The sequence below is a fragment of the Leucoraja erinacea genome, chromosome 11, assembly GCF_028641065.1.
Source record: "Leucoraja erinacea ecotype New England chromosome 11, Leri_hhj_1, whole genome shotgun sequence".
NCBI lineage: Eukaryota > Metazoa > Chordata > Chondrichthyes > Rajiformes > Rajidae > Leucoraja > Leucoraja erinaceus.
This window is the reverse complement of record NC_073387.1, coordinates 36114605-36130867: the sequence shown is the minus strand read 5'-3', so window position 1 is coordinate 36130867 and position 16263 is coordinate 36114605.

Sequence of the window (16263 nt, the reverse complement as noted above, 5' to 3'; positions counted from 1 at the left end):
CAAATAAAAAAACAACAGGTTCAGCAGTAGCTTTCCTAGCATGTTTTGTGCATGACTCCATACTGTATCTAACAGAGGGCAAGGCTTTTTCTAAGAGCTTGCTATTGTCTGAGACAAACAGACTTGACTATCTCAACAATTCTTCCAAATAGATTGAGTGTTTGATTGCACATTATGTTACCTGGGTGCTGCCATTTGCAAATATGACCACTCATTTTCTCCATTCTTTGCATCTGCCTGGGTGTACCTTCTCGTTATGGACCTTCAATTATATATTCTGTTTGACTTTCCCTTCTAAAGTCCAGTCAAATGTAGCAATATCACAGCTTCACCAAGTGCACATTTCCGAATTATACAACATGAATCTTTCACAAGTATATTTTCCAGAGGGAATTGAATAAGCAGCTGTGAGCACTTAGCTTTCATTGGAATCAGGATTCCTGACTTCTAATCATCTTCATGTCTCACCTCCACTTTAATGGCGAGATTTTTGCTCCCACAAAAACACATATTTGAAACATTCCCACAAAATCACATATTTGAAACATTCATTTCAACTTACTATCAATGTTTCCAGAAAGAAACTTCACCAACTATGCACCATGATGGACCCGTCTCTCCAGAGCACGTAGCCAGGATGCAACAATACTTTTTTGTAGGACGTAAGTGTGGGCAGGATTGGGGTTTGCATGTTTAACAGTTATAACTAGTGAACACTTAGACCTTCTCCCCTTTCTTATCTATTGAGATGGTTAAAATCAATTCTCCCTGCAACCCATCCTCCCAACCCAACAGTCTTTCAATGCGTGTGATTTACAAAATCTTGCCAGGAATCCATGTACCTGTTTAAAAAAAACATTTAGATAGGTACTTGGACACAATAGGTTTAGAGGGATCTTGGCCAAATGTCAGTAGATGGGACAAGTGCAGATGAGACTTGTTAGTCAGCATGGGGAATTTGGGCCGAAGTGCTGCTTCCATGCTGTATGGCTCGATGACTCTAAGAATCTGACAAGAGATGGCTGAACGCCTACTAATTGCAGTGACGTAACTGTATCAAAATAAAGCAGGAAAATATGCAACAGAAACAATATTATTCTTGTGCAACAAACTAGTTTTCACACAGACTGAAGATGCATGTTAGCTCTTGTACCAAAAGCAGTGAATTACTGTAATGTATTTGGGACAGGTTTCTATGACAATATGCTTTAAAAGCGACATGGAAAATGACCCTACTAATTTAGTAATGAACCCGAATTAGTCAACAATCTGATAGGGAAGGAATATCCTGCATATGGTGCTAATGAAATTAATTAATTTTAAATTAAATTTTGGAGGAAAAAGGGCAGTGCCAACATTTCAAATTTAAGAATGGTAAGCGTTGAAAGCTTGAAGGATGAACCCACCATTATCAGTTAAATTGGTAACGGATAAACCCACTGACAAACCCAGGGATACATGTCAAGGAGTAGCTAGTTTAATTCAAAGTTAGTAAACAATCACAGAAGGCAAATGTTTCCTGTGCTTCTATGTAATCATGGTCAACAACTGAATTAAGAGATGGCGCCAAACTGAAGGAGACGATTCACAAAAATACAAGGAAATGTGGAAATCGGCAAACGTGGAAAATTTTGAAACAAAAGAAGCTGCAAATATTCTTGTGCGCTATTAATGAGGGCAAAGGGAAAATATGAAGAACATCCAAGAATGAAAGGAAACAGCAAATGTTTTGATAAATGTATTAACAGAAAAAGTAGACCAGATGAATGCAGGTGGATTAAGAACAGATATAGATGGCAACATAATAGTTATTAAAAAAATGGAGATCTGTTAAATGATAAATTTTGAATTTATTGTCACAGCTAAACCAAAAAAAAAGCATAAAATTGAGGCGTTTAATGGACATTTAGATGCAAACAAAAATAGGGGACTAGACAATTACAGGACAGTTGATGGGAACTGTAAGGTATTGAGGCTGTTGAGTTGAATAAACCTTGGAAATGGGAGTGGTGATTGCAATGCAATAACCAATGCCCCAATCATTACAATACAGGAAATGTAACATGCATAAATGCACATGCTGTATACACTTTTTTTCAATGTGAATGTATCTTGCAAAGCTATGAAGAATGGTTAATGGAGAAAATGTGCCATCAATGATTTTAGCTAATTTGTTGAGAGAGATGAAGGAGAAACGTCACCTATACACATAGAGGCCAGCAGGCTCTCCAATCACATGCGTAAGAGCAGGGAGAACATGTTGCACAAATGTTGTCAATGTCAGGAGGGCTGCTTCGGAAATGTGTATGAAGCAAAGGATGGATCTCAAAAATAAAGTCATTACAGCCCAATTAGTTAACGTCAATCGAGTATGGTTTATCCCATTTTTCTGCTTTTGTCACATATTAATTTCTATTCATTTCATTCCATTCAAAAAGTATTCATAGATTAATTTCTTGTCTACATACCTGTCCAAATGCTTTTTTAAACACTGCAATTGAATCTGCTTCTACCATCTGGCAGCTTGATCCATATACCCACCACATTTTGGGGTTATTATTTTGTTTTGTGATAAACCTGCCTCTCAGATGTCCTTTCAATACTTCTCTATCTTAAACCTAGATAAACCTAACTGATCTGATTGGGAACCATTTAAAAGAAAGCTTTTCACTGTAGTCAGTACACGTGACAATATCAAACCTAAATCTAAACCTTACACCCAATACCCGTTCCAGTAAAGTCAAACAAGAAATCAATGTTAGACACAAAGTGCTGGAGTAACTCAGAGGGTCAGACAGCATCTCTGGAGAAGAAGGATGGGTAATGTTTCTGTTTGGGGCCCTGAAGACTGACATCCTATTTCTCCAGTGATGTTGCCTGACCTGCTGAGTTACTCCAGAACCTTGTGTCTATCTTTGTTTTTTACAAAGGGCATCAATGTCTTCACTACCCTATTACCTGCGAAACCAGTTTCAGAAAACAATGCACCATATGATCCTTTTAAATGTCAATGCTTTTAAAACCCCTCATTTACTTTATGTCAGGCCAGTATGTGATGACCCAAAATATCATATCTTACTAACTAAATGACTAGCCTTGCCGACTGCTTAATTTATCACTCCCCCAACAATCATCTGCGATCAATCCCCATCATACAACTCTATGATTTACATGCCTTACTATTTCTTCATAGTATCAACAATATTGTAAACTTCATATCCAGAACCCACAGTCTGCATGTAATGGTATATTCTTTTAACAACAGGATCTAAAGTAAAACTCACTGGCGGACGTTCCTCTCTAATGCAAGGCAATTTTGCCCACAGCAGGATGCATAAACATCTTACCAGAGGGCAAACAAGAGCATGTATTTGTCTTAACCCAGGGAGGAGATTGCAATGGCCATCATTTAGATGTTGAATGGTTAGGCAAGTGATATAGATAAAACCATAGAGATGATATCTAATCTTCTTTCTCAAAGCTGGATCCCTCTCATCCCTTGTCTCTTCTGAGTTTGTACACAAACACCAGCATACAAATATTATATACAAATATACAGCAATATTTTGTCTACCTTTATCAACATTCTAAAACTAACAATATATCTTGCTCATAGATAATTAGATCTCATTGCTCCTGGTTTATCCTATTGACAATTTTCCCCTAAGATCAGGCATCACTCGCAGCTCATTTATTGTATGTCCTATATAAATTTTTATAGTCATAAGATCATATAGTGCGGAACCAAACCCTTTGGCCCAACTTGCCCACACCGACCAACATGTCCCATCTACACTAGTCTCACCACCTGCATTTGGCCTATATCCCTCTAAACCTGACCTATCATGGACCTTCGAAATGTTTCTTCGAAATGATAGTGCCTACCTCAACCACCTCCTCCGGCAGCTCTTTCCTTTGTGTGAAAAAGTTACCCCACAAGTTCTTTCCTCCTTCACCTTAAACCTGTCTTCTAGTTCTCGATTCCCGTACTCTGGACATATACCCAATCTATTCTTGTCACGGTGTGTACACCTCTATAAGATCACCCCTCATCCTCCTGCGCTCCAAGGAATACCGTGCCCAACTTCTCCCCATAGCTCAGGCCCTCGAGTTCTGACAACATCCTTGTAAATCTGCTCCTTTCCAGCTTGACACATCTTTCATTAACATGGTGCCCAGAACTGATCACCATGCACCCTCACCAATGTCTTATATTGCTGCAGCATGACCGCCCAACTTCTTTACTCTACACTCATACTGATGAAGGCCAATGTGCCAAAAGCCTTTTGGACCACCCTATCTACCAGTGATGCCACTTTCAACGAACTATGTGCCTTGACTCCTAGATCCCTCTGCTCTACAACACTACCCAGAGCCAGACCATTCCCTCTGTAGGTCCTGCTCTTGTTTGACGTTCCAAAATGCAACACCTCACACTTCTCCGTATTAAATTCCATCAACCATTCCTCAGCCCATCTGATCAAGACCATGAGATTTGTCTACCTTCATACACATCAGGACCTTCACCATCTCCTCAAAGCAAAATGATTTGAGTATAGGAGCAGGGAGGTGCTACTGCAGTTGTACAGGGTCTTGGTGAGACCACACCTGGAGTATTGCGTACAGTTTTGGTCTCCTAATCTGAGGAAATACATTCTTGCCATAGAGGGAGTACAGTGAAGGTTCACCAGACTGATTCCTGGGATGTCAGGACTTTCATATGAAGAAAGACTGGATGGACTCGGCTTGTGCTCGCTAGAATTTAGAAGATTGAGGGGGGATCTTATAGTAAATTACAAAATTCTTAAAGGGTTGGACAGGCTAGATGCAGGAAGATTGTTCCCGATGTTGGGGAAGTCCAGAACAAAGGGTCACAGTTGAAGTATAAGGGGGAAATCGCTTAGGACTGAGATGAGAAAAAAAAATTCACACAGAGAGTGGTGAATCTGTGGAATTCTCTGCCACAGAAGGTAGCTGAGGCCAGTTCATTGGCTATATTTAAGAGGGAGTTAGATGTGGCCCTTGTGGCTAAAGGTATCAGGGGGTATGGAGAGAAGGCAGGTACAGGATACTGAGTTGGATGATCAACCATGATCATATTGAATGGTGATGCAGGCTCGAAAGGCCGAATAGCCTACTCCTGCACCTATTTTCTATGTTTCTATGTTTCCTCGGCTGTAATACTGTTGCTCTCCAGACACTTCCAGTGAATGTCCAAGTTCCTCAGTCCTGTCTATTTCAAGGTTACAGACTACTCATTTCATTTCTCACTGCTTAAAATGGATCTGAATAATTGTATAATAATTCTGGCTACATTTCAGCTATCAATTTTCATTGTGATCTTCTCCTTTGCAAATTAAATATTTTGATGCTCCTGTTTTAGTTATTGCAGCAACATTTCTGCATTATTTTAATGGAACAGTAATGTTGCAGTTCATCCTTTGTATATACTTTGCTACCATTGTTATTACTATATAACTAACTGATTTTTTTTATTTGTTCCCAACAATAAGCTAAGTCACAGGCATACACATACCTTTATTTTACTAATGCTATTAGTTGTTCAAAAAACATTTATTTTAACTTTTATTCCTATCACCCTTTGTTTCCCATAAATAACAAATTATGTACTATATGATATATGTATATCAAGCTCAAGATAATATCAAATACATTTTAAAATTGGCCATGTTTATATATGATGTTACTATTACAATTGAGGGGAAAGGTGTTTATGTATTCATAAATTCATAGTAAGACTCATTTTTAAAAGCAAGTACCAATCCTTCCAATTACTTGTTACAGATGCTCCTTGGAAAGACAACTACACCACCAGATGCTTTTATTATCTATTTAATGAAAAAAATGCATCACGGGTTGGTAAGTGTTAGAAATAGAAACAGATTATCAAAGAAGGTTTATAATCTATTGCATCAAAATGATGAACTCCAGCAAATGTATCTTAATACGGACTGTATATATCCAGTTTCCACACAAAATGTATTTGGTGGTTCAGGTAGAAAGAGCTCTACTGGCACTTCCCGTCTTCAGTATTTTATGTTGGAAATACATTGTTAAACTGGATGGTGCATCTGCAGAACTGTGATTGCAGAACCCTATAAACAAAGACATAAATTGTATTTTATCTGAAGACCACCAGGACAAATCCACCTGTCTAACTCTTCCTTCTCACCCCACGGTACTTGAAATAGTAAATCCTTTTTTTTTACAAGCATCACAGTTACCTTGCCTACACATGACTAAACTCCTTCCTCCACCACTGTTAACAAATCTTCACAACATCATTGAGCAATTGTCTAGCAGAAGATGTGCTCTGTGAATTTTTATTTCCTCAAATAAAGTCTATGTCATATTATTTTACTCAACAAATGTGAAAGCGTTCTTAAAATGAAGGGGCCATGAAGTAAAATAATATATTTTTTTATTATATTTTAATTTAGTGCAAGTGCAAGAATTACTATTTTTACTCAGGTTACATTCTGGTAGCCTTGGTGGAAAATAAAAAAAGACATAATTTACAAGTCAGAAGATACTGTTTTACTAACTAAACAGCCACAAACTGTTTCGAGTTTGGTGGACCAGGGAAGCTATAAAAGTATAATTCCTCTAAGAAATCAAGACAACGCATATACAGAAGGGATCACGAGGGCGTCAAAGATTACTGGGAGAAGGGAAGAGAATGCGATTGAGAGGATAAAATAGTTTAGCCATGATTGTATTCCAGAGAGAGTTAGATATGGCTCTTAGGGCTAACGGAATGAAGGGATATGGGGAGAAAGCAGGAACGGAGGACTGATTTTGGATGATCAGCTATGATCATATTGAATGGCGGTGCTGGCTCGAAGGGCCAAATGGCCTACTCCTGCACCTATTTTCTATGTTTCTATGATTGAATGGCATTGCGGACTCAATGGGCCGAATAGCCTAATTCTGCTCCAATGTTTTACGGTCTTATGATTTAAATGAAAGACCTGCCAGTCTTGGCCACTTTGTATTGCGCATGGAAAGAACATTTCCTTAACAATCAGATAATCATTAGCTTGATTAATTCACTTGCGAAGTCCAGAAGTAAATATTGATATTTAGATCAGTTTATGTTCATATAACAGGGTGTAATAATATTCCTTGTTCATGTGAAGTTTATAGAGCAAACAGTGTACACACAGAAATGATTTTAAAAAAAACCCCACCAATAAATACAATGAGAAGTGCAAAATAGCAGAATGGTGCAAAATTGTCATGCAAAATGTAGTGCAAAAGCATATTGATGTGTAAAAACAGAGTAACTGAATGAGATAGAGTTTAGAGTAAGAGGTTGTGAAAGAAGTGATTGGTTCAGGAGAGGACCAAAAGTGCTGGAGTCACTCGGTAGGTCAGGCAGTATCTCTGGAGAACATGATATGTGACGTTTCAGGTTGAGACACTTCTTCAAGATTCAATCTGAAACAGAATTCACTGAACTAGAAACTGACTCATTTGGTTCAGGAGTCACATAGCTGGTTCAGAAGGTTCAGGGGATGCAGCTGTTCTTAGGTCTGAACATCTTGGGTTTCAACCTCATGTATCTTCTCCCAGAAGGTAGGAGAGAGAAAAGGGAATAGCATCCTTAACAGTACTTCCAGCCTTCCTGATACAATACACTGTGAAGATGGTCTGGATGGAAGGAAGTGGTGACCCTGTAAAGGCAGTCGAGGGCAGAATATCTGCCTTACCAGGCTGAAAGGCATCCCCTCAGAATACTTTTGATAGGACATCTGCAGATGTTTGAGAGAATGCTAATGGCATCCTGAACCTTTTCAAACATCAAAGAAAGTAAATATGCTGATGGACTCTCCTGTATGAACTGACCAGGTGATAGGAATGCCTATGGTTGAAACTGTCGACCATCTCTACTGGAGCTTTATTGATGAGGACAGGGTTGTGTTCACTCCATTTCCTTAGGTCAACAAGCAACTCTTTCATCTTGTTAACTTTAAAGGCTAGGTTATTTTCCTGTCTCCGAAGACCCAGGTACTTGATCTATTTCCTACATTTCATCTCTTTGTTGCTGTAGATCCAGTAAACAATAATTTGAAGTGAACATTGTGGACCAGGGCAGCTATAGAAATATAGTGATTATAATTTGATGTGAACATTCCAAATGAAAATGGAGGTTGCCAGGAAAATGGCTCCTTATTATTCACTGATTTATCATAACTACTGGTTCCATTTTGTATCAATGTAAAGATGGGGAAAAAATTCAAATGATGGACAAATTTATTTGTGCTGTAAAAGCAGAACATGCTGAAAATACTCAGGAGGTCAAGCAAACAACAAGTGGCACAGTGCTAAACCTTTAGATTGTTGGCCTTTCACCAGAACTGGTAACATTTGGAAATATATTGCCTTTAAGATGAATAAAAAGCTGAGGGGAAGCTTGCAATGGAGTTACATGCAGGACACAGAAAATAAATGAAATAAATGGCAATGCAAGGTATAATGAGGCTCTGAGAATAAAGAGCAAGAACTTAAAATTCTCAAAGGAAATTAGTAATGCTGGATATTTGGAATAAAAATGGTAGAAATGCTCATTAACTGAAATTATTAAAGTCAGTGTTATGTGGTGTAACAGAAGGCTATAAAATGCCAAGTCAGAAGAGGAGGTACTGTAACTTGAGCACATTGATTCTTGATGGAACAATGTAGGAACCTGAGATCAGAGCTCAGAATGCCGATTAAATAGTAAGATTAAACGAGAACTTACCAGTTCGAAGTTTGATCTGTATTTTATGAGGAGTTACGTGAGTGACTCTGAAGTAAAATAAGGGATTAAAGTAACTGGTGTCTCAGGATCCCACATGTGAATTGAATGGAAGTGCTGTAAAATGGTCACTCAATCTATATTTAATTTCCCCATTTGCAGGAAACCACATTGTAAACAATGAGTGCATAAAGACATAAGGACAAAAGGAATAGTAGTTTTAGGCCATTCGGCCCATCAAGTCTACTCTGCCATTCTCCTGCGTTCTCCCCATAACCTCTGACACCTGTACTAATCACGAATCTATCCATCTCTGCCTTAAAAATATGCACTGACTTGGCCTCCACAGCCTTCTGAGGCAAATAATTCCACAGATTCACCACCCTCTGAATAAATAACTTTTCTTACATTGAATTGAAAGAAGTAGAAGAAAATCGCTGCTTCATGTGGAAAGTATGCTTGGGGTCTGGATGGTGTGAAAGAAAGTTTAAAAAAGACACGCCTTGGGAAGGGTAGTGAGCATTGTTGGAGATGTAAGAGTGAACCAAGGGTACTGATGTTGTTGGAATGCTGGGAAGAGAGGAGGGAGGAAGTGACCTCTGGAGGGCCATCACATTCCAGGAGGAAAGGGGGATGACCCATTGAACATCGTGAGAAGGGAATGCACTTTTGATTCTGGTTGAGGGAAGAGAGGGGGAGACCAGCAGTGCAGTAAGTGGAGTGGCGATGTTTGTCACCTGTGGAGAAGGGAAAGGAAAATAGATTGGATACCCTGGTACAGAATCAACAGAACAGATATAACAAATATGGAGAACTGAAATGGAGTCCTTACAGAAGTAAGGTAGAAGGAAGTGTAGTTAGGAATATTGTGTACATATGTGGGCTTGTGGTAGATACTAATCATTAACCTATCCTCTTAAATAATAATAATAGGAAACACTAGAAAAGGAAGCAAATTGTTAAGAACATGATGAACAGAGTGGAAAATGTGGAAAGGTGATAGGGTGATAACATTAATCCTTTCAATAAAGTTTTATAAAAACTGGAGGGGAAAAGGATATGAGTATAGGAAAACATAGAATATTTTAAATTACCCACAATGAAATGGGGATACTTTGGTTCCATATAGGCCCATAGCAACATTTCTTATTCGAAGGAAGTGAATACGTTCAAAGAAGAAGTTGTTCTTTTTGTGAGCAAGTCCGCAATGCAGTTTGAGGTTTGTGGTAGAAAATGCCTGGGCTTCTGTTTAAAGAAGAAGTGAAGGGCGCTCAGTTCTCTGTGGGTGGCATAAAAATGATTGGCAAAAGTGATCAAATTGGTAGATATTAGATAGATGGGCCAGGAAACTGGAAACAGTTAAAATGGCTCAGCTGTCAGAAGTATTACTGATGTAGGTGAACGGAGACTGGACAAGGAGTGAAAAATAAACCAAAATAAAAAGGTCTGAGTTTTCTAGGGTAAGAATGGGCACAAATAATGTTTCTCCAGACAGTCCTACCTAGGAGATGGGGGAGAGAGTAACTTGATACAGTAACTTGAAACAGTAACTTAACTTAGTTGCAACATAGCAATAACAGCTACTATGAACCATAAAGAACGACAGAAACAGAGTTCTGATGAGAGTTCATTGAGCTGAACATTAACTTTGCTTCTCTCTCCATAGAAGCTGCCTAACCTGTTGAGTATCTTCAGCAATTTTTTTGTTTTTATTTCAGGTTTTCAGCATCTGCACTCTTTTGCGTTCCCAGCTAACAAAATAGGCTAAAAATTCCATCTCAATGACTGAAGGTTTATTATACATATTTACGGTAATTGCATATGATTAAAATACATGCAGTTATGTGTGAAATAGTCTGCATGAAAACATGGGCTGGATTGCCCTGAATCTCGGCTCCTGCACCAACTATTTTTGGATATTGAGTGGCAACTATACTAACCCCCTGTGTCTGAGCGACATCTAACAATGTGTTGTGGGCTCCGTTCTTTGCGCACGCCTGGAGCCCTGGATCCTGGAACTCTGTCCCAGCAGCCCTCTGGCAGCCTTTTGACGTAGTGATGTGTGTCTAACAGTTAGAGATACTTAAAAACAGTCCAAGCAGAATTAAATAAAAACAATTATTTGTAAATCTCAATTACAAATACAAGAGAAAACATTAGTATGAACATTAATATAACCTTTAATAAAACAAAAATAATAAATCATTTAACAGTGCGTTAAATGAAGCAAAATAAATAAAGCAGCTCCAGCAATTTATTTCTGAATCATATGCATTACAATGGGATTGCAGCGGAATTGGCAATCAGTTGCCCTGGCTTCCATCCTCCAGCTTGCTTCCCATTTAACTGCTACAATATTGTTTGGGCAGAATTGAAGGCTAAGTGGCAGATAACAGTTATCTACTCCTGCAGTTCTAATAATTCATTTTAACATATTTGGCAAAAACAGAGACAACCCTTGAAACAGGGCTGGTAATGTAACATAGTTCAACACATTGGGAAAAAAAAAAAATCACCCGTGTCTAATCTCAAATTGTTATTGGTAAGTGGCAGAGTTGAAGTTAAAATCAAATTGAATGCACTGCTGGGGGAAAATGACCACAGAGTGATTAACTTCAACATAATCTGAGATTTAGGTCTAAAAACTAAGAACTGAGCACTTAATTTTAATGTGAAAGAAATGAGGGGCCATATAATCAAATAATTTGGGAAAGATTGTCCAATAACATTTTAGTACAGGAAAACATAAACATACTTAATAGCATTGATGTGAGATAAGTATATATTTAAAACCAGTAGGACTAGAATAAAAAGTTCAGCCCCTCAAGGGATCAGTAAATAAATAAAATATAAAACTGTCTTCTGCAATAAGAAATTGAATTTTTGTTGGTTGAGCAGGACAACAAAAGCGGCCCAGATTATACAGGATAATCACAGCAAAACTATCTACTTTAAGCATTGGTACATCAAGTTTAAATTCAAGTGAGTTTATTGTCATGTGTCCCTGATAAGACAATGAAATTCTTGCTTTGCTTCAGCACACAGAACATAGTAGGCATTTACTACAAAACAGATCAATGTGTCCATATACTATATTATAAATATATACACACATGAATAAATAAAATTATAAAGTGCAAATAACAGATAATTGGTTATTAATAATCAAAGTTTTGTCTCAGCCAGGTTTAATAGCCTGATGGCTATGGCATTGCATAACTGATTGTAATTTATGGACATCCAAGCATATGAATATGAAGTGAAAATCCACAGATTGCTGTCAGCTATTCACCATTGCAGAGTAAGCTATGATCCAAATCTAGACTGTGTGAAGTTTAGCATGGGAGAGAGATCTCGTTTGTTTAATTCACATGTAATAAAATTCTGAGCAAGGAAATGCAATGGGAATTCTCTCTTTGAAATGAATAGAAAGTAATATCCTTATGTGAGAGCTGGGGATGTAAAGACTTTTAGATAGAGTGTATTGATTTAAACATACACTTGCCTTCAAAGGTTTTTTAATCTCGTATGTGTAAATTGTACTTTTAAAGTGTTCAAATGTATTTAAAAGGGGTTTGAAATGTTTAGTGTCGATATTTAGGCAGTCATGGTGGCACAGCGGTAGAGTTGCTGCCTTACAGGGAATGCAGCGCTGGAGACCAGGGTTCGATCCCAACTACGGGGGCTGTCTGTACGGAGGTTGTACATTCTCCCCGTGACCCTGCGTGGGTTTTTGCCGAGATCTTCAGTTTACTCCCACACTCCAAAGACATACAGGTATGTAGGTTAATTGGCTTGGTAAATGTAAAAATTGTCCCTAGTGGGTGTAGGATAGTGTTAATATGCGGGGATCGCTGGTCGGCGCGGACCCTGTGGACCGATTGGCCTGTTTCCGCGTTCTATCTCTAAACTAAACTAATTCCTCTTGAGGTTTCTGAAATATTTTCAACAATTTTAATTAATTGTGTTAAGTGTTTGAGAGTTCTGCTAAAACTGGGTACTTTTTTATCTGTCATTTTCTGACTGGGTTTGTTTTGGCACCCTCATGTGATGGTTCATTTGATGCAGAACACTTTTATCGCGCCGGACTTTATCCCCCCAAAATTCCCCCCACACTCATGTTGTCCACCATCCCCTAACCTCTTATGCCCACCCAATGCACTGACAATTCTAGCTTAAAGTAATGCTGCCTTCTGTCTGCAAGCAAGCTGATGGACAAACTGGAAGCAGTTGCTGATAGCTGCGAAGAGACCATTCCATTAATCGTCACAATCACTCATTAGCATTTCCACATTTTTTTTCTATCCATATACACAGACACACAATGATAGGAAGGATGTGGTTGTGCTGGAATGAGTGCAATCATCTAGATGTTACCTGAATCGAAGGATTAGCCATGGGGAGAGATTGGATAGGCTGAAGATAGACAAACAGTGTTGGAGTAACTGAGCAGGTCAAGCAGCATTTCTGTAGAGAAATGATAGGTGATATTTCGCGTCTGAAGAAGGGTCCTGACCCTAAAAGTCGCATATCCTTTCTCTCTAGAGATGCTGCCTGACCCGCTGAATTACTCCAGCACATTGTGTCGATCTGTGGTATAACAGGGCTGCCAACATTGGGTGAGAGTTGAGAGTGAGAAATTGCGAGGGAGCATAGCGACCGAAGGGGGGAGGGTGTGTTCCCCCTCCCATAGTAGGCTCCGGAGGCGGCACCAACGCCCCCACTCAACCGGTCTGCTCCTGGTTCCGGGCCGGGGCTAAAACTCCATGGCGTGTGGACAGAGCGGTCGACGGACATAGAGCCGCCGGAGGTGAGGGTGGGAGGTGTGTGCCGTGCCTCAGGGGGGAAGGGGGAGGGGGGTTGGTACTAGGACCACCGCCGCCGTGTCTCGCCTATCACACCATCTGCATGGGAGAAACTAAACTACTTTTTTTTCCCCCAAAATCATCCCGCAGGCTGGTAGTTTGATAGCCCAGCTTTAAACCAATCCCCTCTAGTGCTTGAATCACATATCTTGGGAAAAAGATTGCATTCACCTGATATTTCCCTCATGGTTTTTACTCACCTCTCAAATAATTTTTGCTTTATTTTGAACTTTCAGCACCCGTAGATTTGAGCGTGAGAAATTTTGTGATCAGCGTGAGAGCATGAGAATTTTGTGAAATGCGTGAGTCTCACGCTCAATGCATGAGAGTTGGCAGTCCTGCTAATAATGCAAACATTTTATGCAAGTTTCAATTGTTTGGACAAAAATCACTTATTACTGCTTTATAACAGTTGAGTTACTTTAAGACCATTTCAGAAATGATGTCGTGTCGTGATGAACTGGGAACCATGGCTGTGTAGGCCGGTCGGGCACATTCAATATCTCGGAGACAGATTCCATCTGTATTACGAAATGCCCGATTGATGAGGCAGAAGGGAGGAAGGCAAAGCAGAAATTCCCCCTTCCAGCGTGTAGGCATCTATCGCTGCTGCCTCTGATCTGGTTCCTAAGTCACATACATAGGTTACTGGTGATTCCGTCTTGAGCATCCAAATTGATATCTGGCTTTCAAACTGCTTAATACCTTTAGCAGATATTTTGGGTTTGACATCTATTCAATGTTATCATAAATTTTTACCCGTGACGTGGTGTCTCCCACTGTTCTAGCTTCCTAGGAAATAGGCAGCTGATAGTTAAAATGTCTTTTGACACACCATTGCCAGATCTGTTCCCAATTTGTTGCACGATAGTGATTTTATGCTCCCCATATGGTTGATATAAGCCACCACCATAGTATTATCAATCCGTAACCGCATATGTACGTGCTGCATTTGAAATGCATATGCTTTTTAGCCCAATAGGCGATCACCAATCCCAAATAGTTGGTGCCCGGTGTGTGTAGTAACGATGATTCTGAATTGGTCCATCTGTTACCTGTGCTGGATATGGAGTTTAGTTGCTCCTCAGCCTAAAGTACTGGCATTGGTTTTTAATAACCAAGTTGGGATTGGTGACAATAATAGGGCTGAAAACTATGCCAAACATATGTCTGCCCACCACTGTAATTGTGATATAGCTTCAGTGGGTACATTCATGATTTGATTATAGTGACCCAAGCACCTTGGCAGAGTAACAGTCATATGGATGGAATTGATATTGAAGCCCAGATAATCCATGGTAGTTAACGGCTTCAATACTGGTTTATCTGGGCGTGGGATGAACCTCAGTGCTTTAGGGAGTTGTTTCGTAGCTAGAACTGCTGCCACAGCTAATTCCTTTGTTTCCCCTAATATGAGGATATCATCCAATATATGCCATGATTAGATTCAAATTCAATTTTAATTGTCATTGTCAGTGTATAGTACAGAGAAAACGACATGCATTGGAAACAACGAAATGCATTGCTTGTTTTCTTAATATTTTCATGGCTATTTTTAATATTTATAATAGTTTAGGGCTGAGGTTAGACCATTGGGAATGCTCTATTCCATAGTTGCCCTAACCGGGATATCCATTATCCAGGTAAAAATTTTTAGGTATCTACAATGATCCTAGTGTATGGGTATAAGATAGTTTGCATCTTCCATATCAATGCTCGCCATAAGGTATCCTTTGGAGATCAGATGTCTGGCAGTGACAAAAACCCGTCTCCATCTTAAAGTGTATATACTCAACAGATTTATTTAGTGATATTAGATCAATGATGATGTTACATTCACCATTTTTTGTAGTTTTAGTGAATATATTCAATACAAATTCCAATGGTTCATGTTTACTCTCATGATCCATTTAGTAATGAGCCTTTCTAGTTCAGCTTGACCTTCTCACTTCTCTTTCTTAGAGGGAGAAAATGCCCTTTGGGCGCATAGCTGAACTGGTGGTAATATGCCCAATTTGAATTCAAGTTTATATCCACTAATACTGTTGAGTATATATTAGTTATTTGTGACTGCACCCATGCTTTATCAACAAGTGTAAATGCCCCCCCCCCCCCCCCCCCCCCCCCCCCCCCCCCGCAGTTAGTAGAACACCCTTATTTAGTGTAAACTGGGAGGAACCAGTCTACCTACCTCCATGTTTATTGTTTTTTCATGAAGGCTTAGTTATGCTGGTATGCTGGTGCTGTCGGTGGGGCGGCGCATTTTCCCACGGCTCCGCTCTGGGCCCCTGTCTAAAAAGAACTTTGGGGGTAATGTGAAGCGGTCGCCAGGCTTTCACCAGTCCTTGTTCGATATTTGCTGGTGGATGCCGAGGGGTGCTGCCAGCTGGGTGTTGGATGCGATGTCCTGCTCATTCCATGTCAGTCGAGTATCCCAAATTTGGGAACATCTTAGGCGTCAGCACACTCGTAGTGCAACGGGATAGTCTCATCCTGGGAGAACCACCTTGGTGATCATGGCGTCTCGCCTGCCAGGTGAGTGATCCGTGGAAAAAATGAGCAAAGGCGGTGACATCTTGACCCTCTGTTAGGAGCTTCAAAGTTCGCTGCTTTTAGCTCTTGTCTGCGAGTCTGCTG